Raw genomic sequence first — 10,950 nt, 5'->3', positions numbered from 1 at the left:
TGAAATAGTCTCAGATCGAAGATCTATCCAAAGTGGACACAGCAAGACAAGTCTAGAAATGTGTCATAGTAGCAAAATGCCCATGGGTAGTCCTTTGTCCCTCAGTAGGACAGGACCTGAGGAAAGTGCTAGTATTTGATATGGCATGTCCATTTGAATGGGCAGGCAATAAGGTATAAAGTATAACACTTTACAGGATCAGACACCTTGAGTTGAACTGTCAGCAATACGAACAATGAATGTGGAATCTTGGCACGTTGCTAATTCACTGAGCCTCAGTTTTGTTCTGGAGACTGCTGTGGAGGTTGTACTTTGCAGTTTCGGCAAGGAATTTAGCAATTGCTTATGATGTTCTGGCTTAAAATAGAGAGTATTTCAATCAGATTTTCCACAATGATTTTGAAGGACAAACTACCCCCAAACTCAATGGTTTATATCAAGGAGCATTTATTTCTTGCTCATGGCTCCGTAGGTGAGAGTGGTTTGGCTGCTCTAAGATGGACTCTGCTGGGTCATTTTGCATCAGGCATCAGGCTTCAGGTAAGCTGTACCTCAGTCCAGGTAGGCGCATGGTTCAACTTTGGTTCACATGTCCCTTATCTTTCGGTCCACCCTCACCACCACCTCAGTGCATTGGAGACACACTCTCTGTTGTTGCAACTGCCTCCCACTTTGCTATTGATTATTTCTAACTTGCCAGAGGGAGCTGACAGCCAAAGGAAAGTCTGGAATTTCCCAATCGATAGTCACTAGAAGTGCATTTATTATACATGAAGTGACTTTCAGGGTCAGGATACGTGATACCCTTAATTAAAAAAGAGAGAGAGAGAGAGAGAGAGAGAGAGAGAGAGAGAGAGAGAGAGAGAGAAAAGAAGCTTATTTTAGTAAGATAAAAAAAGTTCTCTTCAGGGAGTAGTCATATTTAGCCAAAAAAAAAAAAAAATGCACTTACAGATGTCCTTTTTTTTCCTTCAGGTTTAATTGTTGTCTCGCATGTGATTACTTTTCAGGAACTACCAGAACTTCTCTAAGAGGGATGTGGAAATGGACAGGCTGGCTCACTCACACACTCTTCCCCTCACCCTTCCATGTTTATTTGTTGTTTGCCTTTTGAACTGAAGAAAAGAAAATAAGTCACCAATTTAATTCACCAAACTTGAATGTGAAAAGAAGACAGAGAGAAATAAAATATCTGACTTGAAAATATATCTAACAAAAGCATAGCCCATTTTTTTAATGTTAAGTGAATGAACAGAGGGGAAACAAGGTTAGAGAAAGCCAGAAAAGAGGATATTTTTTTCTTCAGAATGGGAGTAAGAATCAACACACGGTGCTTAGTAGTTATTTGTTGTGAAGAGCAAGAGGTCCCTAAGCAAATGTAACTATCTGCTAAGTATCTGGAAATGATAGGAGGAGAACAGAGTAACTTTTCATAGAACAAAATGATTGTGAATCATGAGGTGGTGTATGTTCTCATAAGTTTTTTTTTTTCTTTTTCTATTATCAGCACTCAATTTTTCAGAGTTACCTTTTGGGCTATAGTAGGGAGTAGGCTATTTTAAGCTTGTTTGGTTAATACATTTTCTGAAATAAAATAGATAGAATGCCTTTGAGAGAAAGAAGGCCCATGGTTACACGCAAGGTGATCTTTTAAGTTTTACTGAATTAGCCTTGTACTTCCCATCCCCTTTGCCAACCTGTCCTGTGAGTCATGGCTCAATGAGAATTTAGTGACTTAGTTTAAAATAATAGTCATCTAGCCCAGGGGTTGTACAATAGACTCCACCCTCTTCCCAGAGATTCTGATTTAATTGATAAGCAATGGGTCCTAGGTATCAGTAGTCTTAATTATTTAATTTACTTACTTATTTACTTTTTTGTGTTTGTGCTTTTCCCCCCCTTGGTTCTCTTTAAACGTTCCCTGGGTGGTACCAATATACAGCCATAATGAAGAACCATCGACTGGTGGGCTGAGATGTGGAGCTGAAGCTGTGTCTTTGGAAGGAACAAGCTAAGAAAACGAGGACGTGGTTCCACAGCGTAGTGGTTAGCATGTCTGCTCTATACACAGAAGGTCCTGGGTTCACGCCCCAGTGGAGCCACGGTCCATGGTCTACTGCCATGCCACCCTGAACAAGCCCAATGTCTGATCTCGGAAGTTAAGCAGAGTCAGGCCTGGTTAGTACTTGGATGGGAGACCACCTAGGAAGATGCTGTAGGCATAAGTAATAATAATAAGAAATAATAAGAAAAAAAGGAAAACGAGACATGGTGCAAAATCCCCATTAGACCACATGGAGGCCTGCGTGCTGGAACTGTAGGAGTCGCCACGTAGAATTTCCATTCCATTTAAAGTAACATCAACGATTACAAAATCTCATCAATTCACTGTTGTGCACTTGGTGGGAGCAAAACAAAAGCTAAGGCATTGGAGCAGTGACATTTGTAGATGCCGAGACGCTGAGCAACTGTATTGACTTCCAGAAAGGTAGATCAGTCAGGGGAGTAATGGTGCTGTGGGTAGATGAACGAGAAATCTTTTAGTTTAGAAAGTCTTTTTAAAGAATGAACCTTGGGGTGCCCATTTAATTATACCACCTCCAACTTTATAACCTGAGGAATTTTTGTTTCCGTTTAAATAAACAACCCAGTTAACAAGTTTTTCCTACCCGTTTTAAACTCCTCTGGGAACATTTGGATTCATCTACTCTGGTTCCAAGTAACCATTCTGCTCAAATAATATTGATTAGAAATTTACTGTATAGAGCATAAGGAATAGAGGACTCTTTTGACTTTACGAAATGGATTCCATTGGGAGCTGTGACAGCAATGAACTAGCAAATTACTAAGCCACACAGTGGGAACAGCCTTAGAGTGTGACCTGACTGCTTAAAACCAGAGCAAATCAGCCACTGGTTGCAAGAGCTGATAAGCAAAAGGATTCCACCCTGTAAGGACCACATACTCTGAATGTCCCAGACAGATGATGCTCAAGCCTGACACAAGAGCGTCACGAACGGGGACATTGACTGACGAAGACACTGACCTTCTGCCCGTTGTAGACACTGGCTGGAGACCAATGCAAAACCATCCGCACTGCCCATCAACAGAGCTTCCCCTCTCTGTGTGTTGTGTGCTAACCTGCTTGGATGCCTAATTTGTTTATCTAAGAGGTTTCCACTCGATAAACCTGGCACTGTGGAAAGACACAAGTACATCCAAGGGTGTTACTTCGGTAGCCGCCTTCCTTGCTCTCGACATTTATAAAATCTGACATTAAGCTTTGACATAAACAAGACCAACTACAGATAATAGAATTATAAAGAAAATTGATTTGAAGGAAAGAGCACAGTCTTTAGAATCAGAAACACCCTGGTTTAAATCCAGATCTGCTACTTATGAGCTGAGAGATCTTGGATGAATTAGTTTCTTTGCCTTCATTTCTTCATATCCATAAAACAAAGTACAAAATTTTTTCACCAGAATTCTGAAGTAAGAGCGGAGTCTAACCTAAGGCAAAGTGTGTGTCCTGGGGGTGGCAGGCAATTGAAGGAAGAATGAAAATGGCACTAAGGAAGTGGGAAATAAGCAGGGAAAACAGCGTAGTCATGAGGGGCCCTGGGAGGGCAGAAGGGTATGTGGATGCAGGGTGGGGGTGGGTGTCCATTTCCTGCTATGGGGGAAATTTAGAGAGAGGGAGAGATACGTAGGGAGGGTTCGCATGAGGTTGGCTGATGATGTCAGCATAAAACTCATTCCTGTCACTTTTAGGAGTGCCTGAAGATCCATATTACTTATCATAATTTTCAGAGCTGGATTTGAAAAGGTAGTAGACAGAGGCTGGCTTTCACCTGACCTTATAAAAGAGGTTAGTTGTAAAGATAAAATATGGTAAAATGTAGAAAAGCATTTGTTCCGGCACGTGGGAAGATTCAGACAAATGGATGATAACTAGACCAATTATTGTTATCGTGACTGTTATTATAAACTTGTCCTGTCTCTAAAGACAGCTAAAAGGCATCTATTTATATCAAAATGTTTATTATGAAAGCTTATGCTACTACATGAAGTAATGTAACCTGTAAAACAAAAAATAAAGGAAGCAAAGGACTGAGGCAATTTTTGGAGACCTCACAATCCAACTATACTATTGACTCAGTTGTTTGGATATTTCAGGCCAAAGCAAAGGCGGACTAAATGAGGTTTTCAGATTGTTAAGAGGGTGTAATCCACAGGAAAAGACATCTGTCATGTGAAAAACTTCCAACCAAATGATGAGGGCAAGTCTCTTGATACTAGAGTGTCTAAAACTCTTCGTAACAGTTTAGTGAATGGAAAAGAAAAGCTGAAGAGGGTGAACCGAAATGAAATTAAATAAAAGATCTATGGTCTTTCAAATCCCAGAGCAACAAAAAATGCTTCCTAAAATAAGCTCTGACGCAAACTTTCCCTTTTTAATTCTCACTCTTTGTATTTAGCCAAAGAAAGTTTTTAGGTCTCCATGGTCACATTGGGGAGAAACTACTCACTGTCCCTCTGATAATACTCTCAGCAGCATCCCTGCTGAGGCCAGCACGACCCAGAGAGACTAGATGTGAGGCACCGAAGGGCTGTCTGTAACCTTCTTCAGCCTTAACTAGAGTCTTAGCTCAAAAGTGTGGGTGACTCATGCCAAACGTAGCTTAAAGAAAATACCATCGTGTGCCTAAGATGAAGTTTCCCTTTGGAAACTTGAATTTGTACTTCCACAAATACTATTGTGTGTGCGCAGTGGCTGACAGACTTAAGAACTATCTTGTCTCCAGTTAATTCCATCAATAACAAAAGAAGCAGGAAGCTAGGGGGTTTGTGCTTCTGTTTATACTTCAATTATCTGTTTTCACATGTGTTCATGTAAGGCCTTTGGTTCATTAGAGCTGTGAGTATTTAAGAAAATATTGGGGAAATTAGGTTTCCTGAGATGGAATAAAAGAAATATAATCTACCCATACAGACACATTCTAACATATACTCCTTTCATCCTCCCCAAACCTGCAATACAGATAGAATCCTGACATATTTAACCTTTGAAATAAAAGTGAGGGATCAGCATGCTAGCTAAATGTGTTCTTGTTTCCCAGGATAAGGTAATTTTAACTGCACTTTAATCCAAACAGTGACCGTTAGTGGAATAAACATTTTTCTTATTCTAATATTGAGACTCGCAGACCCCAAGTCTATATATGATCTCTCTCTCCCCACTCCCTCCTCCCTCCCTCCCTCCCTCTTTCCCTCCCTCCCTCCCTCCCTCTTTCCCTCCCTCCCTCCCTCCTTCCTTCGCTCTCTCCCTCCCTCCTTCTTTCCCTCTCTCTCTCCCTCCCTCCCTCCACATGAAAGTTTTATAACAAACTCATAACATTTAAATTACATTTTGTTTTGTGTGAGCTGAACCATTTAATAGTAAAGAATAAAATTTTATGAACTCAGGACAATTCCAGAATAAAATCAATGAAAAAAAAAATATATATATATAGACCTGTCAGGAAGATAGTAAAGACTGTCTGTCTCACTTGTGAAATAATATTTTTTAAATCTACTTGCCGCAGAATTTATTAGCCATTGAGAAGAATATTTGACAATACTATAGCTCAGTGGTCCATAACCCAGAAGGAATTTTGCTCCCTATTGAACATTTGGAAAATCCTGATCCACTTTGTCACAAACTGGGGTGGGGTGGAGGGTGGGGGTTTGTACAGAGTGCTACTGGCATCTACTGAGTAAAGGCCAGGCATGCTGCTAAACATCTGACAGCCACCTACATAAAAAAATTCTCATTTAAAAATCTTAATAGTGTCATTATTGAAAAACCCTGCTATTACTGTAGCCCTCAGGAATGACAATAGATATAATGAGTAATCAAAAAGATAGACCACAAGCTGAGAAGCAGGTGTTGAAGTCTGGTGTAGCCATGCTGAATTTTGAGAATTCTGGCCATAGCAGAAAGAAGAATGACAGTGAAAGAGAAAAATGGAGTAGAAGATATGGCAATCAACTATCCTACCTGGATTATATTTTTCTTTGGGAAAAAAAGTAAAGCATAGAATTTAAATATGTAACAGTATTGAAGAATAAAGGGAGTATATGCCATTAATGGAACAGAATTTTATAGGGATTTAAAAAAAAAAAAAAAGCATGTGGTCTAGCATTGATAGATAGGTAGACAAAACTACAACCCAAAACAGAATAGGATGAGGCCCTAAGAAAACTTTTCAAGCAGGTCAGAACCAGCAGAGGAGGTATAGGACAGTGTTGTACTTTCAAATATGAGTATATTTTAAAGATTTCAGTGCCAAAGCCACACACCAGACCAATTAAATCACAGTCTCTAAGACGAGATAAACATTAGCATTTTGGGAAGCTCTCCTAGTGATTCCAATGTGAAGACAAGTTTGAGAACTACTGATGTAAAAGTAATCAAAGAGTAATTAATGACAATCAACTAAAGCAGTGCTTCTCAGACTTTCACCTGCATATGAATTACTAGAATATCACCCTAAATGCAGATTCTGACTCATCATGTCTGGGGTGATGCCTGAGACTGTGTGTTTCTAAGTAGCTTCCAAGGAATACCTGTGTTACTGGTCCATGAATTACTCTTAGAAGAACAAAAAACTAGAGAAACGGGCCATTTTCCTCCCCCTACCCTATGCCACTCCAGTTCCCATCAATACAGAAACTGCCACTAGTATTAGTCTCCTGGTTAAAGCACTGAGACCATTTCTCTAAACTAAGTAGAGAATAGGCCTGGAGGAGGCTAAGAATAAAAAAAGAAGACCCCAAGTTCCCCCCGGCCTATGCAATAGGCAGTGGGAAATAAGAAAGTAAAGGCGACTGAATCCAGGAGCCGAGGGTGTTTGGGGAACAATTTTTATCCACAAGAAAATAAAAAAAACAAGGATCGCATTACACGTAAAAGTAATAATAATAATAATAATAATAATAATAATAATAATGATGACCTAAATTACCAATTATAGTGAAATTATACAACTAAATGTTAAGCAGCCACTAAAAATTATGTTATGGAAGAATAAGTAATGATCTGGAAAGAAGTTCATGATATAGATTTAATTTTAAAAATCTCATAGAGGTGATAGAAGGTGATTTTTATTTTCTTCTTAGTAGAAGCAAAATAATAGAAACAGCACTCTCTTTCTCAAAAAACAAAGTCTAGATCTCAGAATTTACTTAGTCCTGCTCTCAATTCCCAGGGATTAATCAAAAATACTCTCCACAGCCTTGTCAAGTCTCTGGCCCTCTGCTTTCACCAGTCACTAAGAGCTGATGATGCCATTCTAGCCTCAATTCTGTTAAAAGAATCTCTAATGCTACTGATAAGCTCTCCTAACAACCCTGGGCTCCAATATCACCCAAGGGCCCCCCCCCCCCCCCAGCTCAACCTATAATCACAGGTCTTTCTGCCTAGGGCAAAGAAGTCCAATTCTGAATGTGGCAGCCATTTGGGGGTAGGAACTAGACCAGAAAATATTGTTAAGAATGGTAACACTGATAACTCAAATGTCTCAAAATGGTACTCACGCTGTATAGTCGTCTTCTCATGTGAAAGTCTTAATAGCAAATTATATTGTCTAAACTATAACCTTTCACATTTCTTTTATAATTCTTGCATTGGCAGGGTTCAAGAGAGAGATTTATACAGATACCTGGTGATCTACCCTGATGTCCCAAGATTCCTGGTATTGATCCATTGATTATGTTCCCCTTCACAACCTTTATAAAGAAATTTGTTTTTAGAAAAGGTTGTGGCATAATACTTCACTGATGACTCTATTAGCATAACATGATTTTAAAAATAATAATCCAGAAGACTATAAGCAAACAACATTTATAGAGACTCAGTCATAAGTGATTGCTGCACCATGGATCCAATTACAATACCATTTAGCAATTTTTACATCATTTTTATATATATAAAAAATGGTCAGAGTACTTACAGCTCCCACATTATCAACATGGTATATCAAGTCACTGGCTAAAGGTTCATAGGTGGTTGCTTCTGTTAGACCATTAATCATTCTTTTCCATTATGGACAACATCAGGTTTGAAGTTATTAGCTTTTTAACCTTTCTTTGTAATTAGATCAGCATAATTTTCTGTTAAAAAGGCAACAAATCAATGTTAGCTGAAGGAAATATTTCCCTCTTAGGCAATATATAATTAGCCTATTAGCCTTAAAATTCTTTGAAGTAAATTATTGGAAGTTTATAGTCAAATTAAAATTCATCTGATTTGTTAAGCATGTATTATAAGTTTGTTTACACCTAGTGTTATAGAATAATTATAATTTAGCTTATTCATTTGGCCATACATATTTTTTCACGTCTCTTTCCTGTTAAAACTGAATAACAGTCTAACACCAAAAAGAAAAACAAAAAGCTGTAATTTAAAAATAGAGAAAAAGTAGAGGAATAAAAGCCAAAAAAGTCATTATCACCAAAGTAACTTAGCTCGAAAGTATTATTTGTAAACATGTTGTCTATTACATTAATTTATCTTTCTAAAATTTTATCAGGAAGACACTAAAAATGCAGTTAGTAAAAAACAGACTATGATTTTGAAAATCATTAAAGAAAGTTATGTGAAGACCAAAGATGTCCATAACTAAAAACAGAGATATGGAAACTAATGGGAATCAGTTTTCTGCTAAAATGTAAATTCCTAAAACTATAAAAAGTTGCCTCTTACTAACTATTGCATCTTCCACTCCTAGAACAGTGACTGGTGCATAGTAAGTTCTTAATATAACACTTGCTGTGTAACACACTGTTTAGAGCAACCCTGTGTAAGGGAACATTACAATGGATATTAAAGGCATAAACATTCCAGTTGCTAAAAATTGATGTTCTATAGTAGAGCAGAAATTCCTGCCAACTCTACCACAACCTATATGATTTGCTCTGTAGAGCTAGAATCTCTTCCAACTTTATACTCACCAAGTCACCTTTTAATTGCTAAACTCACTTCCAGAAGTGGAATGGAATAAAGGATACTTGAAGATTCCAGTTGTTAGACTTACATATGCCCATTGTCAACTAACACTTTGGCATTCAGTTTCACAAATCAATCTCCTATAAATTTGACTGTATTGTCAGATTTTCCAAAGCCTTACAAGTCATTGGTAAATTTACAGCATTGGATTTCTAATTATTTAAAGCTAAAAGATAAACCCTACCAGTTACCAACCAAAACAAAAAAAAAACAAAGAACAAAAACAGACACTCTGTTAAAACCCTATCAGAAACATGTAACCAGACACTTTCCCATTTCAAAACAATGACTAATTCTAAACATCAGGGGACTAGACCAATAGCCAAGATGAAGAAAGCTATTCAATGATAACAGTATGCTCCGGCTGGAAAGAATCAGAGCTTGGATTAAGGGAAAGCTGGATTTTAGATAATCCCTAACTCCATAGTATTAGACATATTGCTAGAACTCATGCTTGCTAAGTTTTTTTTTTTTTTCATAAGTAAAATGAATACATTGACTGTCTCTAACTACTTTTTAGGGATGGGGTTTGAGAATGAGAAAAAAAAAATCACTATTATGTAGTACAAGAGGACAGTAAAAATCAAGAAGGGTGCGTTTTCTGCCAGGATTTCTTGTTAAGGATAACTCTGTATGTCTCAAAAAAGAACCCTCTGTCCTCTTCCCTATCTTTAAAATCCTGGCTTATTTTTCAAACTAATCTATTTTATTCAATGGTGTGTGTCATTATTCTTCAATCTAATAGGCAAAAAATTTTAAAGCTGTCTTTTATTCTTCCTTCTCCTTTATATACCAAATCAGTGTATTATGAAGTCCTATTAATGATATAAAATAATTTATCTTTATCCTTCCCTTTTTATTTTCTATTAATAGATCACATAACTTAGTGATTTTATTCATTAATGTAATATAAATATTTCAAATTAAAATTTTACATTTTTGTCTTATTTTCTCCACTAAAAATATTTCTTTGGGATTAAGACCTGGTAATTATGAAATCAGAAAAATTCTTAGGGTTCGTTCAAATAGGATGTGATTATATTTACATAACATTTCTTAGACTTACTACTGTATCTACCTAATATAATATTTGTAAACATTGTATTACTTATCTAGTGCTCCAAAATTCTGGAGCTGGAGGATCTGCTTCCCTGATAATCCACTCTTTCATATGGCTGCTGACGGGAGGCCTCAGTTCTTTCCAAGTGAGTCTCACATGGGCTGCTGGAAGACCCTTGCAACATGGTGGCTGGCTTCCGCCTAAGTAAATGATCTAAGAGTAAACAAGGTAAAAGCAAGCTTTCTTTTACAGTCTGTCTTTGAAAGTTACACACTATCATTGCATTGGTTTCAGAGATTGGTCACACTTAGTGTGGAAGAGAATCACACAATAGCGAGAAAATCAGGAGGTGAAGATCATTGAAACCACCTCCAAGGATGGGTACAACATCGACCACTAATTTTCTAATGTGTGTGTTGTGGTCATCAAACACTGCCGTGGGTCACTATATCATTCTATCAACTAGTTTCCAAGACCGCAAATGTATCCTTGATTACTTCTAGTTTGTTATTTAGGAAAAACATTAACCTAAAGCTTTGTACATAGAAATAAAGCAATAAAAAATAGAATCAACTGCTCATATTCAGATAATTCTAAACAACCAATTTGAAAAAATGGCTACAACAAATACATTTCCTGGTCCCATATGTTTAGATTTATTTATATACTCCTTTTATTTAATTTTTTTATGTGAGGGAAAAAACTATAGTGACTCATAATCATAGGTTCTGGTTTTCAGCTCTCTCTCTGGGTTTGAACCCTTAGGTAAATTGCAGATTCCACTTAGGTTTAATAACCTCATATTTGCCACTCAAAGTGTGGTCCAAGGACCAGCAATATC

General features: G+C 37.4%; 1 long non-coding RNA gene across 1 annotated transcript; it reads right to left on the bottom strand.

The window, feature by feature from the left end:
- Positions 1 to 7,651: 7,651 nt before the first annotated feature.
- LOC107513182 lies at positions 7,652 to 10,266 on the bottom strand. The gene is made up of 3 exons (XR_001597483.2): positions 10,158 to 10,266; positions 7,995 to 8,154; positions 7,652 to 7,770 (listed from the first exon to the last, which is right to left on the bottom strand). It is a non-coding gene; the product is annotated as an uncharacterized LOC107513182 (long non-coding RNA).
- Between the last annotated feature and the right edge of the window lie 684 nt (positions 10,267 to 10,950).

The sequence above is a fragment of the Rousettus aegyptiacus genome, unplaced genomic scaffold, assembly GCF_014176215.1.
Source record: "Rousettus aegyptiacus isolate mRouAeg1 unplaced genomic scaffold, mRouAeg1.p scaffold_m13_p_4, whole genome shotgun sequence".
In the NCBI taxonomy this organism is placed as follows: domain Eukaryota; kingdom Metazoa; phylum Chordata; class Mammalia; order Chiroptera; family Pteropodidae; genus Rousettus; species Rousettus aegyptiacus.
The sequence above is the reverse complement of the archived record's forward strand: the minus strand, read 5'-3'. Positions and strand labels throughout refer to the sequence as shown.